The 14987-nt window shown below is 47.8% G+C and overlaps 1 long non-coding RNA gene across 3 annotated transcripts; it reads right to left on the bottom strand.

Annotated features, from left to right (window-relative positions):
- Positions 1-1360: 1360 nt before the first annotated feature.
- Positions 1361-14714, bottom strand: LOC136014749 (uncharacterized). 3 transcript variants are annotated; one of them, XR_010612850.1, is made up of 5 exons: positions 14603-14714; positions 5032-5134; positions 4856-4911; positions 3174-4203; positions 1361-3081 (listed from the first exon to the last, which is right to left on the bottom strand). It is a non-coding gene; the product is annotated as an uncharacterized LOC136014749 (long non-coding RNA). The 3 variants fall into 3 exon arrangements; XR_010612851.1 differs by having other exon boundaries at positions 1361-1932; XR_010612852.1 differs by lacking the exon at positions 4856-4911.
- Positions 14715-14987: the final 273 nt, after the last annotated feature.

The raw sequence follows: 14987 nt of genomic DNA, 5'->3' as shown, positions 1-14987 counted from the left end.
GCCATATCCACCAAAATACGAAAGCCACCCTGAAGAGGACGGATCATACATATCTCAGGGGGATGCGCTTGCCTTGTTATTCATAGCAGCCCACACTGAAAGACAACTCCTTTTGCCTAGGCTATGAAGTGGAGCGCTCGGAAGTGTGCTTCTTAACTCCCTGTGTAGGTAGTAGCACATAATCAGCAACTACATGACTGCAGGCTATTTCCCCCTCCCACATTTAGTTCCTGTTCTGGATCACGATCACTCACTGAAAGAGAACTCAGGGTTTCATTTGACGCCCCTCCACTTGCCTTTTTGCTGTACCACGCTCAGGCTCTGCTCTCAGGACGGGGCTATTAATATCTCAGGAATGTTTTGTTTGATCTTTGTGCATTAACGGAGCGAACACTTAACAGCACCGGAAGAAAGTCTTCTTGCCTCCAACTCAAGTATTTGGACACCGACCTGCCAGCTGCCAAAGTCTTACTGAGACCCTGGCTTGGACTTGCTTAAAGCATATAAAATCTTCTGGGAATTTCTCTGTAAAACCCACATGAGCATATGCAAAATACTTCCCCCCACCACCCCCTGCCCACCCCCAGAGGTTCGACATAGCTTAACCTGGCTAACACACCAGGCCTCAACACATTTCATATTTCCCAGCTCTGTGAGTATTAGAGCTGCAGCAGAAGCTTGCTGGAATTTTCACTGGGGGAAAGCACTGAATTTTCACTGTTTGGTCAGAATTGTCTGAACTTCTCTAAACTAAAAAGTAAAGAGGTAGCCGGAGGTAGAAATTGCCAGCACGAGATATGACAGGCTGGTGGCCCGGCCCAAAGCAAGCAGGCAGCAAGTTGCTGGTACCTGCATGCAATGTAGCTCAGCCTTGCTGTATGAGGGATAAGGACTGCCTGATAGCACCTCCAAAGCAGCTATGGATCCTGTCATCACAGCACACGTGGGACACAAGGAAGGGCTCCCCACGTGTTGGTCTCAGAGCACAGAGTCTGTGGGTAAGCAGTACACCTCATCCGACGTACTAAAGAAAACTAGCGTAGAAAGCAAATCTATCCACTGCTCCATCTGCTAGACTAGGATTTCTCCCTGACACATATGACCATAGACTATACATGTTCATCCGTACGTGTGACGTGTGAGCGTGCCCCTGAGAAACATAGGAGAGACCTGATCGACAACAGCATCCAAAACTAATGTTGCTGGGAAGACAGGGAACTGGAAGACACTCTTTTCGCGGTCACTAACAATATGGATGTTTTAGCACCACCCTCCACATAGCTGAGATAAAAATAGCTTTTCTATAAATGCACCACTGTATTCTGAGGTCAAATAAGACTCCCCATAAAATCACTCCGAGGCATTCAGAAAACAATTTACTATTTATCCCACTAAAGAAAGCAAGTCCCTAGCTTTATCTCATCTCTTCTCGCTAAGGCACTAAAGCCCTCAGAGGATAGCTATTTTGATAAATTGCATAACAAATTATGCTTCAGGGCTGCACATCTCCATCACGGAGCACGGAAGCAGTGTAAGGCTGCCTGTTTTCATGAGCTATTTCAAGACACAGCGGACAGCCCTGGCTTTCTCAGAATCCATCAGCGTCGCAGTAAACGTTTGTTCCTAAGCACGCACACGTGCACCCACCACCGCACGTCTCTTATTGACCCAGTGGTTCCCACATAATCCCTCTGAAGCAGACATTTCCCCTCACACCAGAGGATGACCAAGAAATTGTTCCACTTGAGAAGGTCTGATAGCAAGAGGAAAGAATTCAGCTCATCCCTGTGGTGGGCTTCCAGCTTTCATCTCCTTGATAACCACCGCATCTGGTGACCATCTGTGGTTAAAAATGGCTTCCCAGGAAGAAACTCTTCTGCTCAGCATGGGGAGGTCGGTTATTTTTAACCGAAACCCATTCCACCTTGATGCCTGAGGAAAACAAGCATGTTCAGCAGAATCGGTCCTTTGGAGTCAGCATGTGCTATCACAACGTAATGTTACTTTTGGCAAACAAACTGGTATCAACTACTTGCCCAGGCTCATCCACATACAGCATGGCTGCCAAGGGAAAACAGGATGAAGAAAGGATGACACATTCGTAATCTCTAACCACGCATGTTTAAAGTGCAAATGGAAAGAATGAACACCCTTGACACTAGACTCTCCTGTTTATCACTGGAATAATTGAAGCCCTGGCTGTGACCGGGCGACTTTCCCCATAGCATGAGTATGCCTCTGTTCTAAGCAGAGGGTCAAGGAGAGAGCTGCGACTTCAAGCCTCTTCAGCTCTGGAGCTGCTTGGCTAGGACAATTAATCACAGCAGTGGCAGGGATGCAGGGACACTAAAACTGGGCTGTATCAGATGACCAGCAGCTCCCACCATAAGGCAACGGAGAGCAAGGGCTCTGCATTTAGACTGCCTCCTGTTCAGGAAGACCCAAACGAAATGAAAACCAGCAACCCATAGAATGAAAACCCTTCCGTCATCCTTTCTTCCCCCTGTGCAGCCACAGGGGAAGAAAGGGGAAGCCCTGCCCCATGTGCATCTCTCCACTGTTGCCAACACCCTCCCTCATCTTTGTGGCAGCAGAGCTCAGATGCTGCTTTGTGTTTGCCATCACACGCCTTGTACAGAGTACAAGTGTAAACACTGCAGATCTTGACTTTACGTTGCCAAGATGTGCGTATGCACCCGAGTCATGGCTTTGATGTGATTGACAGTTCTCTGCTCCAGGAGCCTCCAGAGAGCTTCAGCAGTGGAGCTTTGCAAGCAAGAATGTTATGTAAGTAGATAGCTATTTTTGTTCACAGTTTAGTTCTGCGCTCTATGAGACTAAAAAATGAATGCACACAAAGCTAAAGAACACATTTACAAGATTCATTAAAACAGCCTTGCCCTTCCTCCCATGATCCTCTTCCTGGTGGTGGCATCTGTCAAAGGTTTTACATGCCCTGACCAGGGCAAGGCTTCTCCTTCGTACCCAGCCTCCTCCTCTGCCTTCATCATCGGCTGAGACCACAGTCCAGCACTCAGGACACCACAAGCACTTCCGCCACAAAGAGACATGATAGCAACACTGGAGCAGAACACAGGATTACCTTAAGGCAACTGCAGACAAATGCTGCGGCACTAAACCAGGCAACGTTTAGCATCTGCGGCAGCCCTTACCTGCTGGCTGCAGAGTCCTTTATGCCGAGCAATAGCCTTGTGACCCCAGATGAAGAGGAAGGAAGACATCCTGCCAGGAAGCAAGTCTTCCACAGGTCCATACTCTGGTCTCAGAGCAGCACATAGAGATGATCTGGCAATGCAGCATGGTCACTTCTCTGCTCTGCCCAAAATTTTCTGAGTGATCTTGGATCAGCACCTTAGGCACAGACCCACAGAGGCCTAAGGAAAACACTTTGTGAGATGGCCAAACTGTGAAAGCCAGCGTATCTTGATTCCTCCCTCTGTAAAATTCAGATGGCCTCATAACCCTACCTCCCCCAGTGTCAGCATTATACATCCCTTGTTGGCTGGGAGGTGATCAAGGGGATGGGAGCAGCAGCCAAAATGAGTAGGTTGTAGCTCAGGCACAATCTAAGCCTTTGATGATGTCCTGTGAAACTTTTTAGACTGAATAAATCAGGCCCATTATCATTGACATGCTTTGGAAAAACCCCAAAACACTGAACTTGTATGAGATTGTCCTCTGTTAGATAAAGACTTCAGACAGTTAAATGATACTTGCTAATTCTGGTGCTCCACTAGACCCAGACATCTATCCCTGCTGGCAGGTCTAATGACGGCTTTGGTCTGCACAAGAAATGGTTATTCATCATCAGATCTCCTTGCCCCTTTTGCAAATGTTCTGCTTCATCTCAGAAGAAAGGAAAGGGAAGGGAAAAAGGCTATAAATAAAAAGTAAGCAGCTATTTTTGGAAAAGCATTTTCTTCCTGGTGTGTCTGTGTGTGTGTGTAAACAATTGTCTTCTGCATTTCTGTCAGCTTATCTAATCTCTCAAACAAATACCAAAGGTTTTTTGTTGCGGTTTCATGGCCTGGTCGTCTTTGTCAGCCTCTCCAAAGGACTCCTTCAGGGGTCAGGCTCTCCAAGCGGTACCACATATCCCAGTGGTCCCCATGGTGGTAAGCGAGCTCCAATGGATGCGCAAGGCACAGTCCAACCCTTGAAGTCATTGCTTGATCCTGTCTCCTGTAAAGACAGAATCCCCTAGAGCTATCTACCTGGGTTTTTATACCTGCTTATTGCATATGCTTTAGTTTCACTCGCCACCATGCTGTTGTATTCATGGGGTTGGCTTTTGTCTGCAGGGAACTGCTCCCTGCACCACCACCCTCTGAAGCATGTACCTCCTGCTGTCACTGCCTCAGAGAAGACTTTCCAGAACTATTAGGTGGGGAAGGACACTGCCCAAGTGTCCCCGGAACAAGCTGGAATAGCCTTGCCCTGGGCTTGCTGCAGCAGGCAGGGCAAAAGGGATTTGGAATAAAATGAGGTAACTGCAGTTAGAGATGGATGAGTACCTTGGGGAGGGGAACAGGCAGGATTTATGTAAAACAAAAAGCAGCTTTAGGAGCAGAAACAAGCTGCTAATGGCAATGGAAAAGCTCTCCACAAGACACAGCCAGTATGCTGATAAGAGACAGAGTTAAGGGAGAGGAACATCACATGCCTGGACTGTTCACAGCTCTCCTTACGCAAGCAACAAGCTCTGGAGTTTGATAACACAGGAATGTCAATGCAGAGGAAAATAACCCTCCTGTGTGCTGCTTTAAATATTCCCAGGGCTTGTTCTGAAAGCAACCTATTCAAAGCCCAGGGAGCTTGTGATAACGCTGCTCACCACGAAGGAAGGCAGGCAGAGTTCATGAGGAGGCTTGAAGCACCATGTTGGCCTTGCTGCTTGTCAAATGGTTTTCAGCAGGAGCAAAGAGATAACCAAGACAGAACAGAATGATTCAAAGGCTGGATTTGCTAAGACAATCACATGAAAAAGAAATTTAGAAACCATTGTCCCACCTGTGCCTTGTTCTTTATGTCCTTATCACCAATCTCCCGCTGCTGTCTGGCGCCAGAGACATCGGCTTGTATTGACATTGGGTCCAACAACAGAAGTCATTTCCTATGAGGAATCAAATACACAGTTTTGGTGGTGTGGGTTGGGTTTTTTTTGTTTGGCTGGGGTTTTCTTCTTTCCTATTTAGCTGAATCCCCATCCTGTTGGAGTCCCAGTCCTGTCACTGAATTCAGCAGGGCCAGAAGTTAAGTGATTTGGCTGTGATCACACTGAAAGTCTGTGGCAGAGGCAGACTTCAGTCCAGCCCAGTCTCCCAGTCAGACTTAGCCCTCCATAAAAATATGTAAGCTCATCCTTCCTGCAGTGCAAGAAGTCCATTTCCTTCAACCAGTTACCCAAAGATCAACAACTCTTGAAGGTCTTATGCCAGCATGGAGAACACTGAGCACTGTCTCTGCCCCACAGCTCCCAGTGCACTGCTTCTGGCTGGGCTCCTTCAACACACCACGCAGGAAACTCAGAGCTGCTTCCAGCCACAGCAAGAGTCTATAGCAGGGTCTCTGAAGACCTGAACTCTTGCTTTCAGCTACAGTGTCTTGTTTCCTATTGCATAATGGAGCTTGGCCAAAACCCACACCACCATTTACCATGCTGGTGCACAGATGCTTTTGCTAGAATAGAGTTAAGCCAAACTGAGCTGTGTTTGAATCAGCAGAACTTGGAAGGCCAAAACACAAGGTTGCAGCAGCTTCTCCTCCCCACTTTCCATGGCTGCATTGTGAGTGTGCATTCATACAGGCTTGCCAAACCCTAAAGTGAGGTGTCTCCACTACCATGAAGTTTAGGGCCAAAGGCTAAATTCAGCTCACACACTGAAGTCAGTGTAGTTTTGTGGGTGAAAGCTAGATTGGAGCTTCAGTCTGGTGGTTTGGGGAGAAGGAAACAACTTTGCTCCAATTTAAAAAGGGGAGATAAGCAAAATAAAACCCTCTCACAGGGCCCTGGAGATCATTTCCACCAGGTTTAGGAGCTGGCCTCTGTGTTTCATGAGAGTTCTCCACCCTGCTGGCCATTCTCATTGAAGACATTCAACCCCCTTTCCTAGGGCTCCCTCTCCCTACAAACCCCACCAGGGGCTTCCACAGCAATGCAAGCCAAAGCTTTACACTTTCTGCAATATCACAAAGGCTTTTCCACCCTTGCTCGTCTGACAATTACACTTTAGGTCTCTGCTCTTAGTTCTGTTTGGGCACATATTTCCTATCCATGTTTACTCTTGAGCATCTCCAGGCAGCCCCCAAAGCATCTTGTAGCCACCCAACTCATTGTTACAGAGCAAGCCTATAGCATCCCGGTATTAACAGTGCTTGGTGTATTTCCTCTGCTGTTAAAAGCAAAACAAGTTCTGTCTCACCCAAGCAGAATTAGTACAACATGGAGATGAAATCCAAAGGAGGCAGAGTACCTCCAAGGAGGAGGAAGATTTCCAGCAAGGAAACTAGGTGTGTGCAGCAACTTTAATAGCAAGAGGAAAATCAGTTTCCCAAAGTTATTGTGTCAAGGTGCAATACAGAAAAGCTAGGGCCTATCCCAGTGTCTCATTGAAGCTTCATTGTCTTTTTCTCACGTATCAAACTGCATTCAGCACAAAGGGCTAAATACCTGCAGAAATGAAATGAAGAAAATAATTCTTCCAAAATCCTACATTCATTCTATGTATCTTATAACTAGATCCACATTAGTTGAGTTGCCCCAACTCGGTCGTAGCTGCACACTACAGCTTACCTCTGCGCACCCGCATGGTAGCCTATGGTTCTCTAGTTATAATATACATCAACACACACTGCTCCTATCACAGGAGAAAATCAGGCTGCAGAGGGGCACAATTTCATCAGATGTACTGACCTGTCCAGGACACGGGCTGCAGGAAAATGTTACGGAAACTGCCATAGGCAGTAGTGGCATGATAGTGCCAAGTCCAAGCATAAGCCCAGCCTACCATCCTGCTCTGCCCCACAGGGATCCCAAATCAGCCTGATTCATGGCCAGAGCTGTCTCTTTCACACCTCTTTTTGCAGATACTTCCGGGCAATGGTTGTCATCTGTTCAGGAAAAATTCCTGTGGATTCCTTTAAGGCCACTCCTTTTCCTTACTCCCTGGTTTTCCTTCTTTCTCATTTCAGATCCCAGCCCTGCTGCTGGGCTGCAGTAAAAGCCCTCAGCAGGGACAAGCATTAGGACATTTCCCTTTTCAGCTGCTCCCAAGCACCCAGAGACAGAAAAACACAAGCCAGGCAGCCTGCATCTCCTTAGAACCCCAAACCTCTTCCCTCTGCATCCCCAATCCCGCAGCCATCCCGTGCTCCTGGAGAAGGCAGCCTGGGTGAGCTGCCACTTCCCCTTCTTGCAGCCCAAGTGACCTTAGCGTGAAGAAATGTCTTCCTGGTATTCAACTTATGTTTCCCCTTCCCCCGGTTTATCCCATTGTTTCTGCTTAACCCTTCCTCAACAGCCCCATCACCCTGAGAAGCTCTAACTGTATTTAGCTGCCATACAGATTTCTGATATGCTTTAGGCACTAATAATCCAGGCTAGCAACTTCTATGGCACCTCAACAGACATGGTACATGTTCTTATGCCTTTCAGATGTCCCTTGTTTCAGGTCTTGAGATAATTCAGCTGGAGGGTATTGACAGATAAGGCACAAGCACGCTGTGACTGTGAGACTGACTATTGCTACCTGCAAAAAAATCAAAACCTTTTCTTAAGGGAATTCCTGGAAGTTTGTTTGAGAGCAGCTTTTTTACATTTCCTATGAATTTCCATTGCTTTCCCCAAACAAATACCAAATATTTCTTTAAAACAACCCAAAATGAGATGTGAAGTGGCACATCCTGTGTCAGATAGCAGAAAATTATCTTCTGTGAGCAACACTTAACTACACTGAGCATCATCTTATAAAGCCCAGAGGGGGCTTTGCCTTGTGATCTTTAACCCTCTAATACTTGCTACACTCTTTCCAGACAGGACTTAATGTTAACACCCTTAACACAGGCATGTGAGACTTGGTAGCCTCATACTGCCAAATTTTCCCCAGTTTTCCTTTCCAACTGGTTTGCCTCCTTTCAGCCATTCAAAGTTACATCCCAGGAACTTTCTCCTTGATCCCAGCACTTCCAAATAGAAAGATCAATCACAAGCAGAACATTTCTTCAGCAAATCATAGCTCAAATTGGGCCCTGTGCAAAGTTTTAGTGGTTTCTCACTGAGTAAAGCCAGCTTCATTCAGACTTCTGGGCCAGACCAGAAAGCTCAAACCAGCAGGCAAATTTCCCATTTGAAGCAAAATGCAAAGGTAGGAGAGTTTGCAGTCTCCCTGGAACAGCTTTTAAGTATTCTATAGGAGCAGACCTGTCCTTTGCAGGGATGCTCCTGCTGAGAGCCACGCTGTTCCCTGCCGGGATGGGCAAGGAAGGGTAGAGTGGTGATGGATAACCCACCAAAACCTTCAGAACTCAGTTCCCATCTTCCTATCACCCATGTACAAGCCTGTGGATTAATTAGAAGATTTTCAGGGCTTGATGATGCTCAAAGCACTGTTAAAGGGTTAATACCAAGACTGTTTTCACAGGGTGAAAGAAGATCTGGCTATGACTTCCCTTTGTTTCCCTCCTCCTCTCTTCCCCACCTTCCCTCCTGCTGTTTCTTCTATGAATAGGCCTTTACTGTGTCTCAGGAAAAAAAGATGCCTCTCTGATGGCCTTGCTTTCCCCTGACTGCTTGGGGCCATCAGGCAGCCAGTCAGACGGTGGCTTTTGTAATAAGGAAAGCTTCTTCCAGGCAGAGGAAGACACTGCCTGGGGCTTCGATATTCACAGCCTTTCTATTTCTAGCTCTCCCTTTTCACAGGGCTTTGTTTGCTAAACCCCACTCCCTGCTCCCCCCAGGCCATCAGTGAGAATACTTAGAGGCAGAATAAACCCCAACATCTCTGATAGAGCCCACCCCAGAGACAAGAGTCTTTGCCATCTTATGTCTCTGCCTTTTCTACTTCCAGGGAGTTTGCTGGAAAGGAGACTAATTGATAGGAATGCTTTAACAGCTTAAAGCCTGCTCTGTGGATGCCAATTTGCCTCTTGAGGTGGAAAGTAGAAAGTAATCCTATTTTCAATATAGGCATGGATAGACTGTGCCGATACTGAGAGCAAAGCAGTCTGAGAAAGGTCACTGCAATACCCTGATGCATAGGCTCAGAAAGCTCCAAGGAGCTGGCACAGGATGTTAAGGTAAACCAAACATCCCCAGCCCCTTTCCTTACCCCTGACAGAAGGATTTCAGCCCACAAAAGGGCACACGGAAGCCAACGGTCAGTCAGCTCTCTCCATCCTGCACTACCTGTGTGCTTTAAGGCTTTTCAGCCAGGTCACAGCTCTTGCAGGGTGCCCTGCTCAGCAGCCACCAGCCCTATTGGCTCGCTCGGGCTGCAGCCCTTCACTCCCTCAATCCACACACCCCAACATCCATCACCACCTAGGGTGCAGCCATGCTCTGCACAGGTTTAGTGCTTTGCAGTCTCTTGTCCTTCCACTTCAGAGAGCTTCTGAATGCCATTTTTTTTCCATGCCTGTCTCACACACAGCACAAGGTTCCCAAACCAGGCACCACCAGTTTAATTCCACATCACTTTGTAGCATGACAACCTATTCTAAAAGCAGGCAAGTTCAGCTAGGGTAGGGTCACTCGCTCAGCTTGATGCCAGATTGAGGCAATGCTTGAAGTTACTTGTCACTGCACTGCCAAGGTGTCCAAAACACATAGGAAGGGTAAAGTGCTGCAGTCCCTCAAGATCTGCATAGGAATTAATTTGCCGATCTGGATATTACCTCTGCCTTCACATGTTAGCTCTCTAGATCTACCACAGAATCATACAACAGTTTGGGTTGGGAGGGATCTTAGAGATCATCCAGTCCCAATCCTCTGCCATGGGTACGGACACTTTCCACTAGACCAGGTTGCTCAAAGCCCAGTGAAAAGAAAGACTGCTCACAGGCAGGCTGCTGCACCAAGATGGATTAAGATGAAAGAAAGACATCTTCAATTATGTCTTCTTCCTGAACCTCTTTCCTAAAGTTTCTCCTCATTTTTCCTGCAAGCATCCATTTAGGCCAGCTTCATCAGTGAGGCAGTCACTTAACTACTCTCTCATGTGAGGGCTACAGAGCATCCTTCTGTAGATTTTTCCATCAGTGGATATTTGAACATTTGTTTTCCAGTGTCTCTTGACACAAGCCAGTGTTCAGGCATGAGTATCACACTTCCCCTGCGGTCAAGCCCATTATTCCAATCCTCACCCACAGCCACTGAGGCAGTCACACTTTGACCAACCTTTTGGCATTTTCATCACCTCCAGCCAACTGCAGCCTTGCTCAGAGCGGTTTATGCCTTGTCACCATTGATGCCTGCAAAGTCACCAAAGACATATGCCACCTTCTCAGCACTCCCTGATGCTCTCCTGAATAGAGAATGGTCTTTATACCACCCCCTTTCTGAACTTCAAGCCAGCTGGTCCTTCAGCCAGGAAGTTGTATATCCTGGGGGCAAATTTCTCCAGGATCCCACACATTTTGATAAGGCACCAACAACAAGAGTATGAAGTGGTTTCCATCAACATTTGATGATGAAAGTAATCTTTTTCTAACAAAAGGGCCATCAGGGACTTAGTTGGAATCTTGGATTATTCTCCAGGCTCCCAGCTACAACTGACAAGGTTTGATCTGCCCATGTTCACTACTTGCCTCGCCAGCTCACCCCGTTACTGCTTTTTGAGATCCAGCCCATCAGTTCTTTTGAGCACACCCATTTCCTCATCTGGCACCACACAGATGAGAAGACATCTGTGTGCCCAGGTCACAAACGCACACCAGTGTCAGCTGGTTTAATTGGGGCCATTTGTCCTGGTAATTTTCAACAGAGCAGCAACAGTCTTGCCAGAACAAGTTCTTGGTTCCCTAAGCACTTGCTAGGAGTCATAGCAGGAACAGGGCTTGTTAGAGCAGCAGCAAGTCCTTTTATTTGCACAGCAACATTATTTCCTCGCTGCTGGCCAGTGCCTGGATGAACAGTGAACCCAGAGGTGAAGGACTTGCATAGCCCATTACCCAGACTCCTGAGCCATGCAGTTCCCAGCTGCCACTGCTCTTGACAGATCACCATGTTACACAGAGCTTACACAGAGCAGAGCCTGAGCTTCTTTCTCCTCCAGTCTCAGCTGAGAAGCAGTGTGAAAACACATCTCCTTGTCTTTAAGTGTTCCTTTGTTCCTTCTCAGCAGATCTGCTCCTTGCTCATCACCTTGAGGGTGCAGGGGAGAAGACACTCAGCACTTCACACTTAACCTCACACATGGTGGAAGCTGGAAATATGCACTATGGGCAATTGAGAATACAATTACAGCTGAGAATAAGCTGTGTTGTAACTGGCAAACTTCAGATACAGCCATGAGAGGATGCAGCGTGTTCCTTTACCCCAGCCTAACTGCCACAGGGCCACTCTCCTACAAACTGCTTGCTGAAAACTAGATACACCTTCAGGTCTCACACAGGTAACAAGCTCAAACCCTTCTCCTTTGGTTAAAATAACGAGCAGAGGTGGTTATTGGAAACATCAGGAAGCCTTGCTCCCATTTTGAAACTTTACAAGCTTGGTGACCCTCCTGGCTACCTACATATGCAAAGGAAGCCTGGTAGATCCTGAGTGCCAAGGCAGAAAATCCTTCCCCTACCAGCAGTACAGTAGTACAAGTGTTTTCATCAGTAGGTACCAGCATGATTTGCAGAAGAAAGCAGCATGTTATCCACTGCACTCCTTGGAGAGCAGTCAGGAGGTGGCAAGGACGAAGAACAGCAATAGGAAAGACACAGAAGACAGTTGGGGAAGTGAAGCAAAACTACATCCTCTGCAGCTGAGGTCAGGGTGTCCCCATTTTTTGAGAAAGCCCCTAGAAACAGGTCTTTAAAGAGCTGCCTGAAGCCATCCAAAAAGCCAGACTGGGGCTTACCAAAGCAAATATTCTTCCTCCATGTGGGCTTATGTATTTTTGCTTCCATTTATCTGCTCAGAGCTAACTCTAGGGAATACGAGACAAAACTGTGCTAAAATATATCAGTGGCACAAACAGAAGATGCTTGCCTGCCCCGAGCCCTCTGAACACTTTAAACCCGGCAGACCCTAAAGCAATTTAGACACTGACGGAGAGACTCAAGACGGGTAGAGGCAAGATCTGCTATGCTATCAGGTAGCCAGGTTGGCAGAGGAGGATGTGCCTACAACTCCATAGTCCATCTGCATGCCTGGAGCCCAGCTATGCATCAGTCTTCAAGAAAACTTTGGGGTTTGATGGGTCGCTGAGGTAGAAAGCCAAGCTATGCCCCCAGGAAAGCATCATCACATCCCTCTTCACCCAGGGGAGGAACCCATCTGCAGACAGTGGGACACTGTTCTCATAACTGTCTCTTGTGAGCCCTTTCCCAGTGCAAGCACTTTCTACAGAACTCAACACCAAAGATTTGGCTCTGGCTACAGCATGGCTACCACCTTTGTACCAGAGGCCAGTGCTGCAGGTAACACTTCACTCCCAGTGTAAGGGGCTTTGTTACTGCACAAAAACAAGGCGATGGTACCTGCCCCATACAGCTCAGCCTAACAGATAGAGGCCCATTACCCTCATTTTACAGGAAGCCAGTCAAAGCTTGTGGGACAAAAGGATTTCCCTGCAAAGGCTATGGCTGTCCTCAAGACCACATGGAAAGCCATGCTGCACCACCATGCTTCCGCACTGGCCCAGCATCACTGACCTGCACAGTGCTGTCTCTGCAACACTGAGCAGCACATGCCCAGCACCAGTTAATCTTCTGACATCCAAAATCCAGCAATGTCACGTTAGTGTTGGCCTGCAGGATAAGGAGCAGTAGGTCATGATGACTGAAGCCTCATTGAAATGCAGCATGCCCACTCACAGGAGCTGCAAATACACTAAATATGAAGGACAAGTAAAGGGAGCAAGGGGATTACTTTGAGTACTCAGAGTGGTTTAAAGGGAGCAGGCATGAAAGCTTTGCTTTAGCAGCAGCTCAGCTGATGCATCCAAACCTTCCACCCTGGGTGCATCCTCACTTGGATCAACACTTCACTCCTTACAGGGTACTTCCTAATGGTCTATTGATTTCAAGAGATGTCCCAGCAAACATGTTTCAGAAGGAACAGCAGCCCATCAGCAATTGCAAGTTCATGTGCTAGCACCCCACTGTTCAGTGCAAAAGGGAAAATGAGTTTTGAGAGGGTAGGTTGCTGGCAGGTCAATGCGACACTTGTAGTTCTGGCAACAAGCATCCCACCTCAGAGCAGAGGTAACGTGAGCAGGCACAGCACAGCCTCCCCTCTGTGATCTGTCCTCAAAACCAGTGTCACCTCCTGATTCAGCTTCCCAAGGCTCCTGCCACCCTCCCAATGTACCTGCATCCTCGTAGGAAACATTACTTGCCAGCCCCAGCTCTGCCAGGGCAAGGCATGCCCCAGAAACTGCCTCCCTGCCTGTCCCAGGTAGGAGATGACCTTCCTATGGGCATGGTCCAACCAAAGCACTGGGCCTGTAGAACAACATGAGGGGCAGAGTGGCTCAGCCATGGGAGGAGGGGTCTGGCAGGAGGCATTATTTGGGAGCAACCTCCGCTGAGAAGCAGGGCAAGGACTGAATGTCTATTCTGGGGCTGCCTGCACTTCCCATTCGGTGCAACAGCCTCAAAGGGGAATTAGTATTTACAGGGCTCTGGTCACGTCATCCCATTGTTCCCATACAGTCAGGAGGCTGCCAGGAGAGAGGAAGAGAGAGCAAAGCATCCCAGCAGGCTGCCCCAGCCCTGCTCCCCACCAGTGGCGGCACTTTGCAGGGAGGTAAAGAGAAAGGCACTGTGAAGTCAGTGATCTCCCACCTCCTGCCATGGGAGCATCACACACAGCTAGGAGAACAGCTTCTCCCTCCCCAGCCATCTTCCAACAGCAGGAAAGGCAAAAAGGACAAGGGAAGATTGTTTTTCTCTAGCAATCTAGAAGATGCAAATGCGCTCTAAAGCCCTTGTAGATCCAACAACAGGAGCTTTTAAGCCTTTTTAGGGATGGCAGCTTCTCAGCTGGTCCAAAGCAACCCCTTCTTCAGAGCCATTATTCTTTCTGATGCACACAGGTCAGTGTCATGCCACAAAGAGGCCTGGTGCCTTCCGCACGGGTAAGGAGAGGAGCCTCCTGCACAATGAGGACATATCAGCAGGGCCCAAAGGTGCCCCAGGTGGAGACGACACCTTCCACCTGCCCTACCCATGGGCATCATACACATCAGTAGGGATGAACAGCAAAGCAGAGGAGAGAGAATAAAAGAGAAGCCTCACAGAAGAAAATTGTGGAGTACAGGAAGGGAAGGTAAAGCAGACATGGCAAGGAGAAGCTAAGAAGCAACTCTTGTGCACACAGGAGCCTGCAGTAAGTAGCAGCCCAGCATGACTAAAAGCCAGTTGGGGTTACCTCAAGATGTTGCTCTTCAGGGTTGCACATCATCACTAGTAAACAGAGGAAGCCATTTTGCTCTCGATGGGAGGAAGAAGCAGGGATAGAAGAAAGGTGAATCAGAAGGAGGTCTCATATCAGTTCAAAGCCATAGCTGAAGACAAAGGGCTTTTATAGGCAAGACCGGCCAGGCTAAGGGGTGTCAGTAAATCGCTCTCATTATATTCTTCACCTGTGCCAGGAGAGAGCTGCATCTCCTAGGGCTGCACAAGAAAGAACTCAATAAAGACGATGAAGCGTCAAGATGACAAAGTAATGGGGGTTGTGCAAGTTCCCACGTAAGCAGGTCTCTCTGTTTAAACACAATCAGTAACTGAAACTGTCTTGATGATCACTTTTTCCT

Source organism: Lathamus discolor, chromosome 5 (assembly GCF_037157495.1).
Source record: "Lathamus discolor isolate bLatDis1 chromosome 5, bLatDis1.hap1, whole genome shotgun sequence".
Taxonomy (NCBI): Eukaryota; Metazoa; Chordata; class Aves; order Psittaciformes; family Psittacidae; genus Lathamus; species Lathamus discolor.
This window is presented reverse-complemented; position numbering and strand designations above follow the sequence as displayed.